At 38.6% G+C, this 23,221-nt stretch overlaps 1 protein-coding gene and 1 pseudogene across 3 annotated transcripts in view; both read right to left on the bottom strand.

Annotated features, from left to right (window-relative positions):
* The window catches only part of COL8A1 (collagen type VIII alpha 1 chain), a 161,099-nt gene that overhangs the window by 39,370 nt on the left and 98,508 nt on the right, over positions 1 to 23,221 (bottom strand). For all 3 annotated transcript variants that reach the window (XM_060098671.1, XM_060098672.1, XM_060098673.1), the window contains one exon: positions 17,745 to 17,864. The gene's annotated coding sequence lies outside the window, so the exon portion shown is untranslated. The remainder of the gene's footprint in view (positions 1 to 17,744; positions 17,865 to 23,221) is intronic.
* On the bottom strand, positions 22,049 to 22,906 carry LOC132491123 (mitochondrial fission regulator 1-like; annotated as a pseudogene).

Below are 23,221 nucleotides of genomic sequence, written 5' to 3'. Positions count from 1 at the left end.
TAATCTATCCACATTCTCTGAGATGACTAATGAAGCCAGCCCAGGTCTGGCGAACTCCCTGAGTGATCATAGCAAAAAGATATTCTCAAAATACAACAAGAAAAACTTTTTTCTTAAATGTTTCTAGTTGATTTTGAATATGTTCTATCCAACAGCATCCCTGACAACATTCATTTCTGGCATTTCAGTGCCAGTGGTAAAAATGACTTGGAACCAAAAGCTTCATTTAGCAGCAATCCCTTGGCCCTAGCTATTGCTTGCCTGAGACCCACTACCATAAATGAAGAGGGGGAGGTTGATTTGATCATCCATGGTCAGAATCCTGCCGGAGTTTGGTTGGCACTGATATGACATCAACTAGCTAGTGGCCTTTTTCAAAGGACCCGTGGTTTTGAGCTATACGATGTGAGAAACCCATTTAAAATGAGTTTCTTTCTCTCTCCTGAGTCTACATTCAGTTCCTGATTTTGATTTTGTTGGCACAGGGTGAAATGGTCAATGATCCTGACACATTCACCATTTGGAGTGAACTGGTCTACCCATTCTTCTTACTACTGATAGGGATGAATAGCGTAGTTATACAGGTAGTTGTAGAAGTCCCAGTAGGAGACTATAGATAGAGAGGGAAACCTAGGAAACTTTGGGAGACCACTGTAAGTTAATGATCGCTCAAGAAAGCTATTGGAACGTAGTGGAACAAAGCAGGCTTGCTTAACTATAAAGCCATAAATAAAAGCACGAGATATGCCCCAGGCCATTAGGTGGAAGAAAAATGTCACCACCCTTCTACTGATTTGAATAAGCGCTATGATAATCCTAGTTTGACCTCATAGGGTCAGACACTCTCCTGCCTGATACGAAGGAGGAACTAGTGATGTAAGCCTCATGTCTACTCGAAGAAGGCAGTCTTTTCCCTCCCCCCTTTCCTTTGACTATAAAATTGTAGCCCACTTAATCCTCAGGGCAGAGCTCCTTTGCCTGCCCACTTGTGTCTCTTACAAGCATCCTACGTTAATAAATCTACTTCTTGCCTATCACTTTGCCTCTTGCTGAATTCCTTCTGTGCTGAGACACAAAGAACCTGAGCCTCAGTAAGTCCAGACACAGATGAGCGATTCTAATTAAAGGACTGTGGGTTCAAGCCCCAATCTGGGTTTAGGCTGGGTTCGAGTCCTGGTACGGGGGTTCAAGTCCAAATCTGAGGTGCAATCTGAGGTGCACGGTATCACTATTGAAGCAATCAGCTTGAGTTTCATTGATTTAACTAGCTCTTTTGGTGTCATGTAGGTACAGCTTTTTAAACTAGTAAAGCAGGCATTATGTGGCTAATAAAAACATTGGTTAATCTAAAACTCATGTACATTTAATCTTGGAATATGTTTTTTACTTATGTTTGAACATGGGTGTGTCTGATGTCCTAAGAATTCCTTTCAAAGAAAATATTGCTGCCCTAGAGTGAAAAATCTTCCAGACTTTCCATTTTAACCCTTGCTTGGTTCTCCCTTTTTCTCATGTCCAGTCTCTGACTTGGGACAAGATAGATCAGGAAAACAGCTTCAGGACATTTCTGGGTTAGAAGTCTTTCTTTCACTTTTTTATACTTATCATAATAAATTTTGGAAGTTCTGAGAGAATGAAGAAATTATATAGCAAACACAACTTCTTTACTTTGCATTTACTATGCGTTTTTAACATACATTCAGTTAAATATTTAAATATTTCCTTGTTGTCTATTGTGAGTCAGGCATTAAAGATACAGTGACAAATAAGATTTGCAAGATTTCTATTCTCGTGGAGCTTAAATTTTAGTGAAGCGAGTCAGACAAAAAAACCAAACCAGATAACTTTAGAGGCAAATACTGTAAAGAAAAGGAACAGGATCTGGCGATGGGATGGGTGTAAAACTGATGCTACTTTACATTTGAATGTAACAAAGGAACCAGTCAGGTGACACTTTGGACAGTGTGGGAGCAGAGTGCCCAGCAAGTGCCAAGGCTAATAATAGTCCTTTATTATGAGGATTAAATGAGTTAATATGTGTAGAGTGCTTACAACAGTCCCTGGCATCCATCAGTGCTCACTGCTTTTCATTCTTTAAATAGTCTTTGAGTATCTACCAGGTAGCCTTAGTGCTAGGTGCAGGGAATTAGAGCTGGAGACAGTCCTGACTTTAGGGACCTTGCTCCAGACTCCAGGGCAGTGATTCTCAATGTGTGGTGTGCAGAACACCTGTATCTTACTCATTGGCCTTCCTTGTTCCCAATCTCCTTCCCCACGGAGTCTGACTAGATAGGCTTGGGAAGTGGACCCCAAACCCAAATTTTCTACAAGCTTGCTCCAGTTGATGGTTAGGCCCTCTAAAGTTTGAGAACTATGACCCTACTGCATAGATTGTGACTCATTGGTTCTCTTCAATACAATACATGTTACAGCATCAAATATGAGCAATTGCCCCAGTGTAAGGAGTACTTCATAGTGCTCGAGAGTAGCTCTGCCCACTCTCCGGAGCCATAAATATCATGGGATTATGTTTCACAGTTAACATCCTGTAATCCCTAGACCTAATTTTTTTTGTTGATCTTGAGCTGGCTGGGGATGTTGTGTGTTTTGGATTAACCTGCTTTTGGCCATGGTTTGGAAGGTTTGCCTGACACTCTTAAGTGTCTTTTAAAACCTGCCAAAGGAAGAAAAAGCCTTTTACCTTTTAGGAAGAATGTGCCAACCAATGTTTGCCAAAGGCTCTTGTATCCTGGAAGAAATTCTGTTAGTAAGTAGATTAGCCTAACTGAAATTCCTCCCCTGGGCTCCTCCCCATACCTATTTTTAAAGTATAATGTCACCAAAAAGGGAGATGGGAAAGATTTATTTTCTCTCCTCTTAGCTTTCTAATAGAATGTATCCTATTCATTTTCTCACTTTAGAATGACTTATACACATTTCTAAAAGGTCTTAGAGTCAAGGATCTCAAAGAACATTGGATACAAGAACAGATTCATGCTGATCCACTTGAGGCTGAGTGATAACAGCCTCTAAAATCCAGACCAGATTCCAGGCAAGCCTATGCCTTAGATATGTGAGGCTTCTGTTTTCTCATCAAATACTTTCCTAAAAGGATGTTTCCTTTTTTGTTTCATTTTTTCTCTCTTTACTAGCTTCAATCCTTAGCTACTCAATAGCTACGGCCAGATAGAATGAGAGCAATGGAAAAAAGACTGCCCTTGAGCTTGAGGTCAGAACTGGTAAGGGTGAATGAATTAATGGAAAAAAATATATATTATTTTTAAGAAGACCGAACAGATGTAAATTTAAGGCAAATTAGAATCATAGCATCTTAGAACTGAGTGGGTGGTCAAAAGAAATCAAATTTTGTGGTTGCCAGCCTGTCAATTATTCAATTTTTTGTTTAACTCTTCAGATGCCCCCTTGACAAAGACTATGAAGACTGGGTGAAATATGTAGGCTACATAAAAACTGGTGAAACTCAAGATAAAGATCTGTTAATGCTCAGTCAGTGCCAATGAATGTTATAAATATGCAGGGCAATGAGAACCCAGTGCTGACACCAGAGAAAAAGAGTGCATTATACAAGAGCTGCTCCCCCTGAAGGAAAATTTTCTCTTGTAATTTTTATTAGATTTCAGCTGACAATATGGCTTTTTACCTAAAAACAATTAGAAAGAGAAGATTCCTTTCTACTTTCTATTTTTTCCTTTGACTTAGCAATTTATTCCATCTTTTCTCCATTCATTCAACAAAGATTTGCTGAGTGCTGTGTGCCAGGTACAGTTCTAATTGCTGGGGACACAGCAATAAAGAAGATGGAAAGGTCCCTGTCTTTATATGCCATTAGAATTTCATGTCTTCATCTATAAAAAATCGTAGCTAATTAGTATCCATCAGACAAGCTAAAATGTTGAAAAGGAGGCATTCTCTGAAAAAGGGGGACCTGACAAAGGAACCACATTTCCTTGGAATTTTGTGTCCCTTCAGTTTTCTCTACATATAAGTAAAATAATTCCTGTATCCATTTTTAAAATACTGTTTACTTAGTTTGGGTTCTATCCATATTTACGGTGATTTTGGCTAAGTCTCTGTACACCCAAAGGGTTTTCTTGCTCTTAGCAATCATATATGGGTGATGTGATGATGGCACTGTCCCCAGATCTTTGCGGCCACACTCAGTACAACACAGCTGCCTGAAAGTTCAAGACTCTGGTTCCCACAAAAGAGCCACTGGCTCACAAACCAAGCACATTTCTTCCCTGTTTCCACTGTAACATTCTTTCCCAAGAGTATAAATCTCAGGCTGGTATTTAACATTCCTTTGAACTGAGCCATGGACTTTTACCTTACTTCTTGAAAGAGTGGAGAGCTAGGCTTCCATTATGCATATCTATAAACATGTCCTAGACAGAAGGCATGATTTTATAATTCTCCAGTCATGGGTCTTTGAAACTATTTTACAAAAGAATATTTCGAAACATCACACTGGATCAGGCTGATTGTCTGGTTCAGAATTCTATCTCAGAGTGGGAGTCCACATGGTGGTGGAATATCACTGTTGCTAAACATGGCTCAACCTTAAAAAGGTGGTGACATATCCCAAATCCTCTTGAATTAAAAACTCCTTTCACTTTAAAAAATTAATTCTGAAATGAAATTAACTAACAGGATTAGAGGGTTATAAGTTTTAAAAAACTAATTCTACCTCAGGCTCCCCTATTTTGGAAAATGATATTACCACTTATGTATCTGGTTGCTCAGGCTCAAAGTTTAGGATATGTTCCTTTTTTGGTTTTTTTTGCATCAAAAATTCTGAGACCTTATATAGTCCTTTTAAAATTCAATATTTATTTTGAACAATGCATAATATTTTGACTTTAAGTTTTGAGGAAAGTTATGGTTATATGACATTGTGTAGATCACAAAGAATAATGTTGAAGACTAATCCTATTTCCCTAAAAAATAGTTTCTCAAAGTTACTGTGGTTTTTAAAGTCTGACCTTACTTGGACAGCAAGTCTTTCCTCCTTCCTCCCTCCCTCCCTCCCTCCCTTCTTTCATGGTAGGAACAGATAACGTAAGATCTACCCTCTTAAGTTTTTAAAGGTATAGTACAGTATCAACCATAAACAGAATGTCCTTCAGCAGATCTTATTCATCTCGCGTAACTGACAGTTTTATACCCACTGAACAGCACATCCCCATTTCCCCTGCCCCCAGCCCCTGACAACCACCATTCTATTCCTGTTTGTATGAGTTTGATTATTTTATTTTATTTATTTTTTTGCGGTACGCGGGCCTCTCACTGTTGTGGCCTCTCCCGTTGCGGAGCTCAGGCTCTGGACGCGCAGGCTCAGCGGCCATGGCTCACGGGCCCAGCCACTCCGCGGCATGTGGGATCTTCCCGGGCCGGGCACGAACCCGTGTCCCCTGCATTGGCCAGGCGGACTCTCAACCACTGCACCACCAGGGAAGCCCGAGTTTGATTAAATACTGAGGAAACATTTTTCATATCAGCAAGTTTTAGGATCTCTCTATAAAAACGTAACCTGAGTCACTATTATTTAGGTACCATCACCTTATTTTGAGGATCTTTATTTTAAAAATAACTTTATAGAAACGAGCTCTTTGAAGGAAAATTCTCATGTAAATTGTAATACATAATTACATTCTATGTGTTCAATCCAAAAGATCCTTTAATAGGTGCTGGAAATACCCATTTTTCTGCTCAATCAGAGCTCAGCACCAAACAAGTAACCAACCTCTGTGTTTCTGTACCACTAGTATTTTGGTTTGATAACCATCCTGTAGTGTTTGATTTATTGAGGTTAGAAATGCTATGGTAACTGAGAAGTCTTAGATTAAAGAGTTAAAAGGCTTAGGGCTTCCCTGGTGGCGCAGTGGTTGAGAGTCCGCCTGCCGATGCAGGGGACACGGGCTCGTGCCCCGGTCCGGGAAGATCCCACATGCCGCAGAGCAGCTAGGCCCATGAGCCATGGCCGCTGAGCCTGCGCATCCGGAGCCTGTGCTCCACAACGGGAGAGGCCACAAGAGTGAGAGGCCCGCGTACCGCAAAAAAAAAAAAAAAAAAAAAAAAAAAGTTAAAAGGCTTAGCAGTGAGCAGGTTTTTAAATCCAAGCAAATCTGATAAGTCTGGAGTGAGGGGGGTTGGACCTCAATCCACCAGCAAAGATTCGACTTTTCTGCAGGAGTGCTTTGGTGAGGACTCTTGGAAGGCAGGGATACACAGGGGTGCAGAGTTCACGTGCACAAGCCAAGGGCAGCACTCAGGAAGAGAAGTGAAACAGAGATCTCCCCGATTGAGCTCTACTTCTCTGCATTCACCATGAGTGTCATTATTACCACAAGCACGTCTGCATAATAGACCAGGAGATCTAACCTGCTGTTCTGTCTCCTTTCCCATGTGCAGGACAATTTGAGAACAACAAGGATGGTTACTTCCCATGATCTCCCTCTTTGCTCTTGTGACCACATTCACTGGATAACTTGAGCAGTTCTCAAAAATTTACCTGGCTTTAAAGAACTTCAAACCATGTGAACTACATTTTAATTTTTTCTACTTTATAGATGAAGAAAGTGGGGCCCAGAGAGGTTAAACAAACTGTCCAAAGTTGCACAGCAAGTTGGAAGTTGATTCCAAGTTGGTGCTGCTTTTGTTGCATTGTGGTGTCTTTGTGTAGGTAGATACATTTCTTTAGTTATTATACATGAGCTGATTTTATTTGGAAGAATCAGAAAAAATTAATTCTTCAGTATATATTTCATAAAAATTTTCAGACCCATATCTGTGAACTGGTAACTATTCACAGTAGTACCCCTTATCTGTGGGGGATATGGTCCAAGACCCCCAGTGGATGCCTGAAACCTTGGATAGTACCAAACCCTATGTATTATGTTTTTTCCTATACCTACATACCTATGATAAAGTTTAATTTATAAATTAGTCACAGTAAGAGATTAACAACAATAATAATAAAATAGAACAATTATAGGGTTTAATGAAAGTTATGTGAATGTGGTCTCTCCAAATATCTTATTGTACAAAGTTAATGTCTTTTCCATCTTAATTAAGTACTTATCACACACTGTGGCCATAATGTTCGCAGTTTAAGGTGCGACAGCAAAACTAGCATGGATTTCTTTTTCCTTCTTCACAATTTCACAGATAGAAAATTTGTTCTTTCTGTAGATCTTAGAAACCTCAGCATATGATTTTTTTCTTTCCTTATTAAGTCAAGAACTTCCCCTTTTTCATTTAGAAGAAGCACTTTATGGCTTCTCTTTGGCATATCCGAGTTGCCAGCATCACTACTCTGGGGCTTTGAGGTCATTATTAGGTAAAATAAGGGTGACTTGAACACAAGCACTGAGATACTGCCACAGTCGATCTGATAACTGAACCGGCTACTAAATGACTAACTGATAGGACAAAGGGATGATTAATATCGTGGGTGGGTCGGAGCGAGAGGGCATGAGATTTCATCATGCTACTCAGAACGGCATGCAATTTAAAACTTATGAATTATTTATTTCTGGAATTTTCCATTTGATGTTTTCAGATGGTGGTTGACTGTAACAAACTGCAGAAAAGAAAACCATGGTAAAGGTGGGACTACTGTGCAGGTACCAATTGTTTCCATTACCTGTGTATTTAAATTGCTGATATAAGAGAATATCTCTCCAGGAGCTGTCTAGGTTCGATTCCAGCTCTACCACTCTACCTCAGGCAAGTTTCTTAATTTCTTTGTACATCTGTAGTTGTATTTCCTGTCTATAAAGTGGGCATAATAATTGTAGCTGTCTTATTGGGTTGCTGTGAATAACTGAACATAGATACAGTATTAGAACAGTGCCTAGCGCATAGTAGGTGATATACGCCTGTTTTATTTCTACAGTGCCTAGGTACAAGTGTAGATAAGACCAGCATACTTTAGAGCTTGTTCTCAGAAGTTCTCATCTTGAACAGTTTGGTAAAAAGTAGCAGCTTCCAAATTAAAGCATCATTTCATTCCGCAGTCTCTAGATGCAGTAATTCAAAGCCATCACTAGATGGCAATTGTGATCCATTGTGACTTCAGAAGCAGTAGGTTTTAACAGATGGTTCAAACCCTAGAATTTGTTTTCTGTGCCCTGCAGCATTGTGAACTTGGGCTGTCCCTTGCCCACAACGTGGGCCTTTAACAGAACTGTCATGGTCAGCAATGTCTGCCTTCTGTGGCCACTCTTGGGACTCACCCAAAGGCACACAGTCTTCCTGATGGCAGCTTCACAGAAGCCAACCCAGGTTTATCTGCCTCCACCCTACTGTGAATTTACTGTCTGCCAGGTGGCAAAAGGACAGTGTCAGGATATCCTGTGTTAGGATTAATCAATCACTGGTTCTCAAAGTCTGGTGCACCCCCCCATAGCAGCCTCAGCATCACCTGGGAAATTATAAAGAATACAAATTCTTGGGCCCCATCTCAGACCCTCTGACCAGGAATCAGTTTTCACAAGCCCACCTGATGGTTCTGATCCCTGCTGAAGTTTGAGAACCACTGAGATGAACCAATGTTCAGCATCATGTAAATGTTAGCACTGAGTGGGTCTTCAGAGAATATTTTGCCCAACTCATTCATTTTGCTAAGAAGGAGAGTGTGAGTCCAGGCAGTTAAATGACTCACTGAAGACCATAAGGTTAGTCTTGTGGCAGAGCCAGGGCCCAGGGCTGCCAAGTTGTATCCTCCAGCTCTCCCACTATATCCTTCACCCCTTTTCCCCTTCAAAACTGAGGCCACTAGATACACATTCTAGCCTGATAACTACTTATGAAGAAAAAAGTCACTTATTTTTTTATATAGGAGTTAGTTCATTCATTTCAATAGGTGTTTCTATAGAGATACAAAAATATGTGTGTGATGCATTGAGTGTGATGCACTTTCAGTTCCATGTGTACATGCGTGCATGTGCATGCGTGCATGTGTGTGTTAGATGGGAGAGGGGGGAAATCAAGTAAAAACAAGTCATGTCTCAATTGCTAGAAGAGGCATATTGCAGGGCACCCTGGGAAATGGGTGAATGCAACTAAGGAGCAGGGATGAGGGAAGACAAGTAAGAGGAAGGAATTTCATAGCTGAACCCTGGCTGATGGGTTCACCAGGGGAAGTAGGGAAAGAACATTTGGAAAGAGGGGTCAGCATGTGCCATGAAAGAGTGAGGGGAATCTCAAGAGTTTGGTTTGACTGAGGGGAAGGGTGTGTTTGGAGGAGTCATCGTGCTTTAAATAATAATATCACTACCAGGACTACTATCTGACACTTAGTGAATGTTAACTATGTGCCAAGCACTGAACTAAGCACTTTACAACTGTTATTGATTTAATCCTTAAACAGCTTTGCAAGAATCTACTCTTCTTCCTATTTTATAGATGACAGTACAAGTACATGCATTGTCCTATTTTCCTTAAAATCAAGTGTTACTATTGCAGTTTCTTAGACAAATTTAGAAAAAGAGTCTTAATATTTACTTGTTCCAGGACAATCTCCATAATGTATAGTATGTATTTTGGGGGGATGAGGAATATGTTTTTAATACATATAATTTTATTATAAGCATATTTTTCATAAATGCATAAAATCAGGAGGATTTTGACACCCTTTCTTTTTTAACTCAAGTAATGAATGTCCCATTATTCTTTGGTCTATCAGCAACTGTGGAAGTAGCCAGGATAATAGATGATTTGTGTCTGAAAAGTGGCAAAGAAAGCTCCTTTCAATTATTTGACTCACTGAAGAAAGGAAGCTGAGTAATGAGTGAGTGATCTAGTCTGAAATCATTGACTTTGTTATGCTTTTGGTTTTTACTTTATAGGCATTCACTGTGAATGTGTTTTCATATATTATATGAATATTAGCCAATATTAGTATATTTTCTTCCTTGCCCAGGAGTACCCACAACCAAACTATCAAGTTCTGGTAGGATTTGAAATACCTACTCCTTCCTATGAAAGCTTACAGAAATTCCTGGATACTTTGGGATATTTTCAGTGGTTTCACTTTTTCCTGAGAAAATAATTTATGCTTCTTAGTTTTCTCATCTGTAAAACACTGGTATTGGATGATATAGTCTAGAAGGCCCCTTTCAGCTCTAATGGTCTGTGGATTTATGATTTAATGATTAAATGGCACAAGGAACTCATTTCTGAGTTTTGTTTGTAGTAAAATTTTAGTGTTGTTGTCATAAAAGAAGTTAGCAGACTAAATATTTCTCCATGAATATTTGAAAGAGATGCCTAAAACAGCTCTAGATTTCACTCTTTAGCATCACTAAGACCCTATCCTGCTCAAAGATATGATTATATAATATATTCTCACATGACATTTTATACATCTCAAGGTCTAAGGCCAGTTTTAAGTAGATACCATTAGAAATGATTTATGGTCAGTTTGTTTTACGGTGAAGAGGTACCCTTTACATGATGCTCTGCTTTTCTGATTGCTGCAATAACAACTTTGAGCTTTAAGAGCTCATATTACAACCTTGATCTTTATACTCATGTTCACAGCTGAGGGTAAATTGCTTTCTCAAGGAAATCTAGAAAACCCAATCTAGCTTTCACCCTCACTGTCTAGAGAAACTGAGTAGTCCACAGGTTGCTTTATCTTGAATCAAAGGAAGGGCAATAATGACTGGAAATAAGAACCTATAAAATATATTATTATTTTAAAATTTTGTGATTGAGAACAAAATTTGCATTTTATGCTCCCCCCAAGATAATTTTTGCCTTTCTCATTTGCAATCAATTTTGGAATTGATTACAATAAATTTTCTATTCACTTATTATAAAAGCAATACCTGTTTCTTCTGGAATTATTACAAAAAAGTATAAATAAGTACAGAAATATCTAAAATTCTGCTACCTAGAGTTGGCTATTGTTAATATTTTTTTTAATTTCATTCCAGGTAAGCATGAACATTAAGAAACTGGCAATGTTATATATTTTGAAATCTTTAAAAATATTAATATGTAATTAGCTTATATACACAATTTTTAATGTCAGCCTTCTAAGGTAACATATTATTTTTATTGTATAAAAAGTTATAAAACTCTTCAGTTTTCACTGTTTTGTGATTTTCAGTGCCATTTTGATTTAGATCCCCTTTTTGTTTATTTGGCTTCATTTCTTCTTTTTCCAGAAAATATTTAAGGTTATTTCAGCCTACTTTCCTCCAAGTGGGTATTATGCATAGGGAAGAACAAAGCTCTGAAACTCATATTATATAGTTTTGTTTTACATGAGACCTTTGCTTTATAAATAACAGGTAAGTTTTAACACACTGGAGAACATTGCTATAAAGATTTCTATCGTAACATAAAGAAACCTTTAGAAAGTGAAGAGTAATTCCTCCTTCATGTAATCTTGTTTATAAGCATGTATTTTTCAAAAACATGTTCACAAGTCTACCAACTTGTGTCCTCTTTGAGAGCAGAGCTCTTCTCTTATTGCCCAATATTCCCTCATATTCTAATACTGTCTCCATAGCTCACATTGTGACTTCAAACAGCATTGACCTAAGAGGCAGTAATGGTTAAAAATTTTTAACCATTAAAAGTTGGTTCTGCTCTCTGTTGCTAATTTTCAAATCCCTAAATGAGCTAATCTTGGTCTAACTCTTAGTATAGTGCCTGAGATGCATAATAAATGCCAAATAGATTTTACTTTTCAGTATTGTGGGCTATTGTTTTGTTTTTTTTTTAACATCTTTATTGGAGTATAATTGCTTTATAATTGTGTGTTAGTTTCTGCTTTATAACAAAGTGAATCAACTATATGTATACATATATCCCCATATCTCCTCCCTCTTGCGTCTCCCTCCCACCCTCCCTATCCCACCCCTCTAGGTGGTCACAAAGCACCGAGCTGATCTCCCTGTGCTATGTGGCTGCTTCCCCCTAGCTACCTATTTTACATTTGGTAGTGCACATATGTCCATGCCACTCTCTCACTTCATCCCAGCTTACCCTTCCCCCTCCCTGTGTCCTCAAGTCCATTCTCTACGTTTGCGTCTTTATTCTTGTCCTGCCCCTAGGTTCTTCATAACGTTTTTTTTTTTTTAGATTCCATATATATGTGTTAGCATATGGTATTTGTTTTTCTCTTTCTGACTTACTTCACTCTGTATGACAGACTGTAGGTCCATCCACCTCACTACAAATAACTCAATTTTGTTTCTTTTTATGGCTGAGTAATATTCCATATGTATGTATATATATATGTATATATATGTATGTATATACATTCCATATGTATGTATATATGTGCCACATCTTCCTTATCCATTCATCTGTTGATGGACACTTAGGGTGCTTCCATGTCCTGGCTATTGTAAATAGAGCTGCAATGAACATTGTGGTACATGACTCTTTTTGAAGTATGGTTTTCTCAGGGTATATGCCCAGTAGTGGGATTGCTGGGTCATATGGTAGTTCTAGTTTTAGTTTTTTAAGGAACCTCCACACTGTTCTCCATAGTGACTGTATCAATTTACATTCCCACCAGCAGTGCAAGAGTGTTCCCTTTTCTCCACACCCTCTCCAGCATTTATTGTTTGTAGATTTTTTGATGATGGCCATTCTGACTGGTGTGAGGTGACACCTCATTGTAGTTTTGCTACAGTTGCTTCATTTGCAAATATTTTCTCCCATTCTGAGGGTGGTCTTTTCATCTTGTTTATGGTTTCCTTTGCTGTGCAAAAGCTTTGAAGTTTCATTAGGTCCCATTTGTTTATTTTTGTTTTTATTTCCATTTCTCTAGGAGGTGTGTCAAAAAGGATCTTGCTGTGATTTATGTCATAGAGTGTTCTTCCTATGTTTTCCTCTAAGAGTTTGATAGTGTCTGGCCTTACATTTAGGTCTTTGATCCATTTGGAGTTTATTTTTGTGTATGGTGTTAGGGAGTGTTCTAATTTCATTCTTTTACATATAGCTGTCCAGTTTTCCCAGCACCACTTATTGAAGAGGCTGTCTTTTCTCCATTGTATATTCTTGCCTCCTTTATCAACGATAAGGTGACCATATGTGCATGGGTTTATCTCTGGGCTTCCTATCCTGTTCCATTGATCTGTATTTCTGTTTTTATGCCAGTACCATACTGTCTTGATTCCTGTAGCTTTGTAGTATAGTCTGAAGTCAGGGAGCCTGATTATTGTTTTTTGCTATATATATATATTTCTCCTAAATATGAACCCATTTTTCCTGAGGACTTTCACTTAGATTTTTCAAAGCAGAAATAAGTTACTTCTTTAGGGATTATATATAAAATATCTTAAAGAGTTGGTGGGGGAATAAAATATACTCTATTTTATAATAAATTTATATATAGTTATTATTTTACATTGCCTATATCACCTAATAGTCCAATGTCTCATTCACTCATAATGTTTAATGGGAACACATTTTAAAATAAGGTGTGCTACAGAGTCATAAATATAATTTATAGTTCTTTCCAAGGTACTTTTTTTTTTTTTTTTTTTTTTTTGTGGTACGCAGGCCTCTCACTGCTGTGGCCTCTCCCGCTGCGGAGCACAGGCTCCGGACGCGCAGGCTCAGCGGCCATGGCTCACGGGCCCAACCACTCCGCGGCATGTGGAATCCTCCCAGATCGGGGCACGAACCCGCGTCCCCCGCATCAGCAGGCAGACTCTCAACCACTGCACCACCAGGGAAGCCCCCCAAGGTACTTTTACTCTAAGCTTTTCAATCATTCTACAAGTATAAAATGAGACAATTTAATGAATGAGCAATTTGAGGCATCAACTAACAAAGTCTGACTTTTCTCCTGCCTATAAAAATGGGTAAGAATGACTGAATTATTGTTGCGAATCTACATTGCTCTATGTTTGACAGAGTCTTTGGAAATTGGTCTCAGCTACATCAAGACAGGTGTATAAAGAAGTCCAGGACTGTGAAATCCGTATTGTGGACTCTGAACAATGGAATCCTCTAGTCCAGCTCTGACCAACAGAAACAATGTGGGCCATGTATGTGACTTTACATTTTCTGGCAGTCACATTAAAAAAGTTAAAGAAACAGGTGAGATTAATTTTAACAATATAGTTTATTTAACTCAAGATATCAAAAATATTATCATTTTGATGTGGAATCAATATAAAAATATTAATGAGATAGCTTACATTATTTTTTTTGTTCAAGGTCTTAGAAATTCTGTGTGTAAATTTACAGTCAAGTACATGTCAATTGGAACTAGCCACATTTCAAGTGCTATATCACCCCATGTGGCTCATGGCTACCATATTGGACAGCCCAGCTTTGGAGGTACCATAGCATGGCAGTGTGGCGTAGAGAAAAGGAAACAAAGACCAGCTTGGAATCCTCATATATGTCTGTTCCTGGCTCTGACATTTGATATTGAGATGACTGTGAACAATTGATTTAGTGTCTCTGGGTCTTAGGAGGCTGTGAGTAAGGTTAAATAATATATCATATTTGAAAGTGCTGTGTAAGATCAATAAGCACCATGCATGTGTAAGGCATTATAACCCCCTTTTGTTGTAGATTTACTCTCATGACTTGGACAAGGCCACATTCCCAGTTGGTAGGAGAATCAAGGATAGAATCTGGGGCTTCTGACTTCTAGCCATCTGCTTCAACTATTGGCTGTTCCTAACTTGCTGGCTTAAAAATAAAACCCAAACGTTTTTGTTTTTAAAAAATGAGGAAGGAAGAGAGTGGCAGCAAGAAGTAAATTCCATGTTAAATGGTTAGGGTCTTCTTGGCCACTGTCATAATGTTCTGCAGTAAAATTATACATACAGGATATTTATATACTTATATATCAGCATTACAACCATCAAGGATTGGACTTTATTGCTGTCATATAATACAAAACCCTACGTTCTTCAATGTTTCGAACAACTTCTAAATTGAAGTGTGGTTTCCCCACTCTATTTATCTCCAAAATGTAGTACAACCACAAGAAAGCCCTTCCACACTGGGCTTGATTAATAAAACAGATATGGATCAATTCAGCAGGTTTTCCATGGATATTTTTGGTTACAGATGTAGCTCATTAATCCACATGTGTGAGACACCATCTCTCTAGTGTGAATCCAAGAGACACATTAATCTCTGAACAGAAAGTGGAAATAATTCAGTTCAATTCACCATATTATTTAGTGCTTACTGTGTGTAAGACACATCAGGTATTTTAAGGAGCAAATGGAGCTTGTTTCTCTGATAAACGTCACTTAGAAATATGTTATTCAACTTGAGGATAATATGGAATCTACCAAACTGTCTATGATATATGATTCAGGAATCTATATTTTCAGAAGGTATAAAGATGATCAGAAAGGAAATTCCAGATTATCCAAAAAATAATTTACAAACTTACATTCTTTACTTTTGGAGGGCATACAGAGGATTACTTATTATGATCTATTTCCCTAAATGTAAGTCTGTCATAGTTTTCATATTTAAATTTTTGGGTCATTTTCTACATTTGTTTCAAATGAATTTCTTCCTAGAACTTAAAAACCACATGATATATTTAGTTTTATACTATGCGAAATTAAGCATAAGCCAAGTTCATTTTCACTGAGAAGACATGCATTCAAATTCTTTGTTCCCTTTCGGTCAAAATTCCTCCTTAAAAATGACTTTCATCTGGTTATTTTTTACTAGAAAACTATCGGAATATAAGCTTCAGTTCTGACTGAATTGACTATGTTAAATAAATATAATTTTTATTTTCACTTGCTGAATCATTGCTGTTGACCATTGAATGAAATCGTTTATTGAACAACCTTTACATTTTCTTGCTTTTGCACCCTAGTTTAAAAACAAAGTTTAATTTTTTAAAAGTTCAATAAAATGTATTTTTGATATTTCCATCATAACTTTAAAAGCAGTTCCTTTCCCCTGCCCTATAATAACCACCTTCTGCATTTTTATGATTTAATTTAACATTATTATTGTAATTTTTTACTGGGTGAGCCCATCAATGCCTTGGCAGCAAGATTTTGTTACAAGAAATCCAGAAGCAGCTGAGCTTTAGTTGGCTGCAACAGTTATACAGTTTCTCTGGATTGAGTTCAGAACCTTACCCTGACATTATGAATGTAACACACGTCATGCGTCCTCCTTCAGCTTCTCCAAAATATGTGATTGGCTTGAGTTCTATAACCTGTTGCTTAAATGAGCATATATTTTTTAATTCAGTGGTTTTGCATTATAAATATTTCATTTGGTTAACATCTGGCCTTGATAGAATTAGTGGTGCCCGTAGTAAAATGTGATACGTTAGGAAAATGAATCATGTATTTGCATTTCTCCAGGAACTCTGAATGGATTAATTCTAGACAGGATGTGGTCACGTGCATTAACTATAGGGCTAGATGCTGTGTTTTTCTTTTTGTTCAAGTGCACCTCCAGCAAGAACACAAAAATCTGAGGAATCTTAACTATTCATTCTTTCAATTACTAAATAAAAGTATGTAGACTATAAAAAGCCATTGTACTATTAAATATTAGGAAACATTGAGTTGTGTGTCCAGAAGTCACACTTAAGACCAGGCAAGGGTAATATGCATAAGATGGCTGTGGATACTATGAGATAATGTCTACTCATCAGAAATGTATGGTATTTTTTTCTGTCGAAGTTCAAAAGTTAATGATGTACTTTATATTTTAATTGCTTATACTGAGAGATCTGTTAAGAAATAAAAGAAATTCTGGCATGCTGTTATTATTTTTCACTGTTGATATATTCAATATTGTATATAAATGAAACCATATACATTATATCATGCTCTGTTTCATACATCCTAGATTGTCTTTAGGAAAATTTAATACATGGCACTTCAGTCATCTGAAAGGAATCATTTCTTTTTTTTTTTAACATCTTTATTGGAGTATAATTGCTTTACAATGGTGTGTTAGTTTCTGCTTTATAACAAAGTGAATCAGCTATATGTATACATATATCCCCATATCTCCTCCCTCTTGGTGTCTCCCTCCCACCCTCCCTATCCCACCCCTCTAGGTGGTCACAAAGCACCGAGCTGATCTCCCTGCACTATGTGGCTGCTTCCCACTAGCTATCTATTTTACATTTGGTAGTATAGGAATCATTTCTTCATTACAACTCATAAAACTGTAAAGTATCAGCCAGAAAAAAAATTGGCCCAATTAAGAGAAATTTGATAATGGTAGAAAAGCACATACAGACATGACTGAGAGATGATAAGATTATTTTAATTTTCCCATTTGCACTGGAATTATTTATTTTACAAATCTCCAGATCTTTTATTACTTAAAACCGTCTGCTGAATCATGAAAAGAAGCTTAAGTTAGCAATTTTCCTCTGCAAAATCTAGCTTCTAGCATCTGGTGAACACTTGGATATCTAGTCAGGTCCTATGGCAATGATTATTTTAAGACTCTATTCAACATGCCTGGGCTTAAAAATCAGCTCGAATCACACTCTGCACATGTATTTTACTCTCAGGGATTTAAAAACCTGGCATTAGTAGCGATGGTCTCAAGGCTTTTGCAGTGGAGATGAAGGTGGGAGATAGGACCTGCAGGCAGGCCGGGTACCCCAGGGTCTGCCAACAGCCCCTCTCTCCTGAACAGCGACAGTGATTCCGCCACCGCAGATGCCGCGCCTGTGGACCACCAGCCCCCAGGCCACCGCGCCCTCAATGGCTGCTCACACTTACATATAGACTCGGCCCGCCTGCGGAATCGAGGACTACCGTCCTTGCTTGTGCCTTCCTGTGGCACGTCTGGGGCTGGTTTCTGTCTCTTCACCTGACGCTACTCCACTTCCAGAACAGCTTCTGAAGTAGAAAAAAAAGAGGATACTTTTACTCAATTGGAAAGACAACAAGAAGCTGGATTATTATCAAAGTGTATTGTTTTGGGATCATAGGAGAAATTACATTCCAGCAATGTATAAAGACACACTTCAGTAAAAGATGCTGTTATTGACCGAAATGTAAGTGCACATTTAGTTGATATTAGAGGTCTTTGTATGCTGATTAGGAGAGAGAGAGAATAATTATTTGTATTTCTGTGTATGCAAATATGCACTTATTTGTTTTTACACATATACTATATATAGCTTTTGTCCAAATAAACCTTTTTTTTAAGTATACAGTTATTGCTTTTCATGGTTATATTATGTGCTAGGTTCCCATTAATTTAATTTCCATTAATACAGGTTACAGATACTTTAGAAAGGATGTGGGCAGTTGCTACAGAGGAAGGAAATTTATGAGGAAGTAATACCTCAGGGAAAAAAGTTAGGTTTATTTAAGAGAAGTGATCTCTGCCATTAACACATTTCCATCCAATTTGCATACAGTAGTATTTGAGTTAGAAATTATTCTCTATTATGTATCAAATCAGGTCTGGTAGTACTTTAATTCAGCAATACTTTCAAGTTTTCCCCTGAGCTTTTTTTTTTTTTTTTTTAATTTTATTTTATTTTTGCGGTACGCGGGCCTCTCACTGTTGTGGCCTCTCCCGTTGCGGAGCACAGGCTCCGGATGCGCAGGCTCAGCGGCCATGGCTCACGGGCCCAGCCGCTCCGCGGCATATGGGATCCTCCCAGACTGGGGCACGAACCCGTATCCCCTGCATCGGCAGGCGGACTCTCAACCACTGTGCCACCAGGGAGGCCCTCCCCTGAGCTTTTGATGTAATTTAGTTGAGTATGCTTTATAAACCATGTGTAATTTAGACTTTTTACGAGTCATATGGGACTTCTCCCCATTTAAACTGAATTTCAGAAATTTAACTCTGTGTTTTGCATAATAGATAGTCTCTATTTTGTTTTGGTATATTTCACAGAGACTTGTTTAGGAAATATTATTTATATTTGTTGTTCAAAAAAGATTTAAACAGGGAAGCTTTGGACACTTAGATAAATAAAAAGATTTGAAAGCCAGGATTGGTCGATTAGGAAATAAGTGCAGAATTGGGTATCTAATTTAGAATTTCTGCAATGTGATATAAGTGATGTATTCTAGAGCAGTATTATTCAGTAAAACTTTCTGTGATAAAGGAAATGTTCTCGTTTTGCACTGTTCAGTATGGTAGCCACTAGCAACAAATGGCTATTTAAGCACTTCAAACGTGACTAGTACATTTGTGGAATTGAATTTTTAGTTTTATTTAATTTTAATTAGTTTGGATTTAAATATCCACTTGTGGGTAGTGGCTACTATATTGGAGAGTATAGTTCTGGACTTTACCTGTATTCTGTGTTCAACACAAAATGAAGAACTACTTGAAATGGTTCTAGCTGCTGAATGTCTATAAAACATGAGTGTACTCAAACACAGGCCCAACCTCTGACGTTTACTCGGGCCTGAAGGGTGGACCCAGCAGCATTCTGAACTTTGGCTCAACTTGTGGATATTCAGACATAAATAAAGTTTGGGCTAACCATAGGTGATTTGAGAACCTTTTGTCTCTGGAAAGCCATGGAATCTCAAATGATCTCTCGTAATAAAGTTCAGATGGTAAATGGACTCAAGGGCTTGACTTTTCCAGTCCATTGCTTGTGTGGTATGAATAGCAAGTAGTGGAAACAGATATGGAGGAGATGCTCCACACACATAGCTGCCTCCATGAAAAAGCAACTCTCCAGATTCAGACTAGATCACAGGAACAGGCTGGTAAATACTTTTGTGCCTCTACCCAAATCATCCTTCACTAAATATTCATTGAACACTACTATGTGCAAGGCACAATGCTTAGTGCTGGAGATAAAATGTTGAAAAAAAACAAAAAAGATATGACCCCCGCCCTCATGGTGATTAACTGCATTAGACAATAAGATTTTTTTCCAACGTTTTCTTCCTCCAATTTTTTTTTCTGGATATGGTGAAAATAAAATAGGAGAAGGATACACAGGATAAATAGAAACACTGAAGATCACGATTATGTGTGTGTCATACATCTTATTCAATTTAGTTCTTTCTGCACAGCTTTCACAGTTCCATAATCAGAAGACAAAACCAGTTTTTGAAATGCACTATTGGAAACAGAGAAAATAACTGAAAAGATCTCCACTTAAATTTTTAGAGCATGAGATGACCATCATCATTTAGCATTTATTGAGTTTTTACAATATATGTTTACAAGGAGTTCTTTCCTCTCTATTAGCCAGAAGAATATCGTTTAAAATAATTACTAATTAAATGCTGTTATAGGAGGACACCTTTTTGCTTTGTCATTCAGGACACTGTAAGAAAGAGTGCTACAATCACATTTATGAAATGAATCAAATTTTCAATATTTGAGCACCATCGCAACACCTGATGGGAACTACTAGCTACACAGACCAAATGTAGCTCATTGTATTTCAGTTCATTTTGGAAGAGTGAACCAGAAATGTGGCAAAGTACGAAGCAAGAACTATTTAGTCACACTTCTTTTTTTTCCCCTCCACACAGCAACTATATAATTAAATGTATGGCTAACCTGAATTTTTAGATGAGTTTTCCAATGTATCACTGATGGAAATTTAAAGATGAAAATGATTAAGAATTATATTAAATGAATGCAGCCAGAATACATAGTACTTAAAGTATCTAAAGACCATAAAGTCATTTCTCCCAATATAGTAACTGATAATGTCCTTGATTTTGTAGACACACACTTTGAAAATAATTTTTTAAAATGAATTACAAAGCAATGGAAGAAATCACAAAGAAGAAGAAAGATTAATGTAAGTACTTAAAAACCAGTTGCTTACTAAAAACATTATAAACGACTTAAAAGGTGAAGTGGAATTTGTTTTATTCTTTAAAATGTTTTGTACCCTATGGAAGTTTGAAAACATAGTCACAAATTCTTTGGCCCTCCTCTGTGTTCCCTCCCATTGAATGTGGAAGGGCTTGTGACTGCTTTGACCCATAGAGCACAGCGGAGGTGACACTATGTAACTTCTGAGTCTGGGTCATAAAAGACCAGGAAGTTGCTGCCTTGTTTCTGGAATATTGTCTTTTGGAATTCTGAGCCTCCAGTTAAGAAGTCTGAGTACCCTGAGGCCACCATGCAGAAGCAGCCACATTTAGGTGCTCCAGCTGGCAATTCCAGCAGAGCTCAGCCTTCCTTCTATCCCTGCCATGGCACTAAGCATACAAGTAAAGTCATTTGAGGCCCTTCAGGTCAGCCAGTCTACCAGGTGAATAAGCCATGAGAGAGAAGAAGCTCCCAGCTGAGACCCATAAAATTGTGAGATACAATAAAATGTTGGTTGTTTTAAAGCCACTACATTTTGATGTGGCTTGTTATGCAGCAACAGAAAACTGGAGCATACCTGCTTGTACGTGTGATATTTTTACAATAAAAATTGAAAAATTGAATGCAAAAGTCACTCTGGGAATTTGTCTGCAAAAATTGACAAAGACAGTCTTAATACCCTTCCTAGAGAAAGAGCTCTTACAGATCACCAAGAAAAAAATACTAACACCATATTAAAGAATGAGCACTTATATGAACATAAAATTCACAAAAGAAAAAAAGGCTAAAAACCATGTAAAAAATGTTCAACCTCATTAGTAAGTAAAGGAAATGTGAATTAAACAATTAAATTAAAATTTTGGTTATCAAATTGGCAAAGATAAAAAAATATTAAATATTGGTTTGGGTAAAGTGGGAGTATACACTGCACAAACTTTATGGAAAATAAATTAATATTACATGTCCAGAGTTTAATACAATAAAGTTGGTCATTCACTTAGGCCCTGTTTTCACCCAGGGACAAGAACAAAACAGAAACTTCTATCTCACCCTTTAAACTGGGGCATTCCAACCTATACAATTAGCTGCAACATGTCTCAGCTCAAAACAGGCCTTAGCTTCTGCTAAGTTTGAAATATGGAAAACATATAATGCGGCTCTTCTCTTTTAGTCCAAGCTTTTGGCAAGACTGTTGCAGATTTCTAATTGAGAGGCAGAAACATCTGCGTGAGGAAGGCAGCTATTGAAGGAATTCCCGGAGCAGGAGACTGAGTTTGCAGAGCTCAGTGCCATCAGTTTCCTCTTCTACTGATATCTTCTTCCTTCAGAGTAAACTCAGAGATAAGGAAGGCAGGGTCTTCCTCCTTCAATGAACTCGGGTTCAGATCTTGGCTCTGCTTCATCCGGTGAAAGTCCTTCAGGATACCCATCATGTCTGCAAAGCTGCTGGCCTGGGACAGAGAGAGACACAGTAGCTTTGTGTTCTGGTTTGCAAATATCAGGGCTGGCAGAACAAATCAGGAGGACTGATGGAAGCTCAGAGAGTCTACCTGGGTCTCCTCGGCGATGTCACTAACGGCGAAGGAAGTTGTAAAGTGGAATGAAGATCCAAAACAAGGTAAGCGGGGAGAGACCTTTGAGCTTTCTGGAGATAAGAAATCTGTTGTTAATGAAGCCGAAACTGCATCAGCCGCCATAATGTTAGCAATCTGGCTGCGCAGGTGGCGCAGCTCATCCTGCAGCTCCATAGGCGGCTTAGGGCCGGCAGGGCTTCTTCGAGGCCAGGAGCCTCTTCTCCATCTCCTGCAGGCTGGGCCCTGAGGCATTGCGCTGCATGACAATCAGAGGGCTGGGCTTCCAGGGGCTCCTCAGGGGCCGTGTATGCTTCTGACCCGGGCAGAAGGCTCTGCTTCATCTATAGCATCCAGGCGATGTGAGCCAGGGTAGGGACTCGGGGCACAGCCCCCAGACCCAGGTCAGAGATGTTGGGGAGTGCCTCCAAGGATTCCGGGGGACATGGCTTCAGCCACAGGTTGGTACCCATCCTTCTCACTACACTTCGAACAGCCCCCTGCGGCTTGTTTTGCTAGACGGAGATGGTCACATTGGCTTCCATTCCCCGCATTTCAACTGGCTCCTGCACTTGAAGGGCAAGGCGGCCACAGGGCAGCTCTGGGGGCTCGGGTAGGCTGGAGGCTGACTCTTTCACCTCAGGCCGTCTCAAGGAACACCAGGCTTCTCCTCCTCAGCGCCCCGCTCTGGCCTCACTCCCCTCACGGCCCCTCCTACCACAGCGGCACCCAGACTCAACCGCCCTCACTTCCCCTCCACATTTCCTTATTAACAACTCTTCCATGGTTCCAGTTGCATTAAAAAAGTACCTACTGTTACTCCACTCTTCTTACAGCAGATGTGGTGAACTTTGAAAGAGTAAGTCAGA

Source organism: Mesoplodon densirostris, chromosome 5 (genome assembly GCF_025265405.1).
Source record: "Mesoplodon densirostris isolate mMesDen1 chromosome 5, mMesDen1 primary haplotype, whole genome shotgun sequence".
Taxonomy (NCBI): domain Eukaryota; kingdom Metazoa; phylum Chordata; class Mammalia; order Artiodactyla; family Ziphiidae; genus Mesoplodon; species Mesoplodon densirostris.
This window is presented reverse-complemented; position numbering and strand designations above follow the sequence as displayed.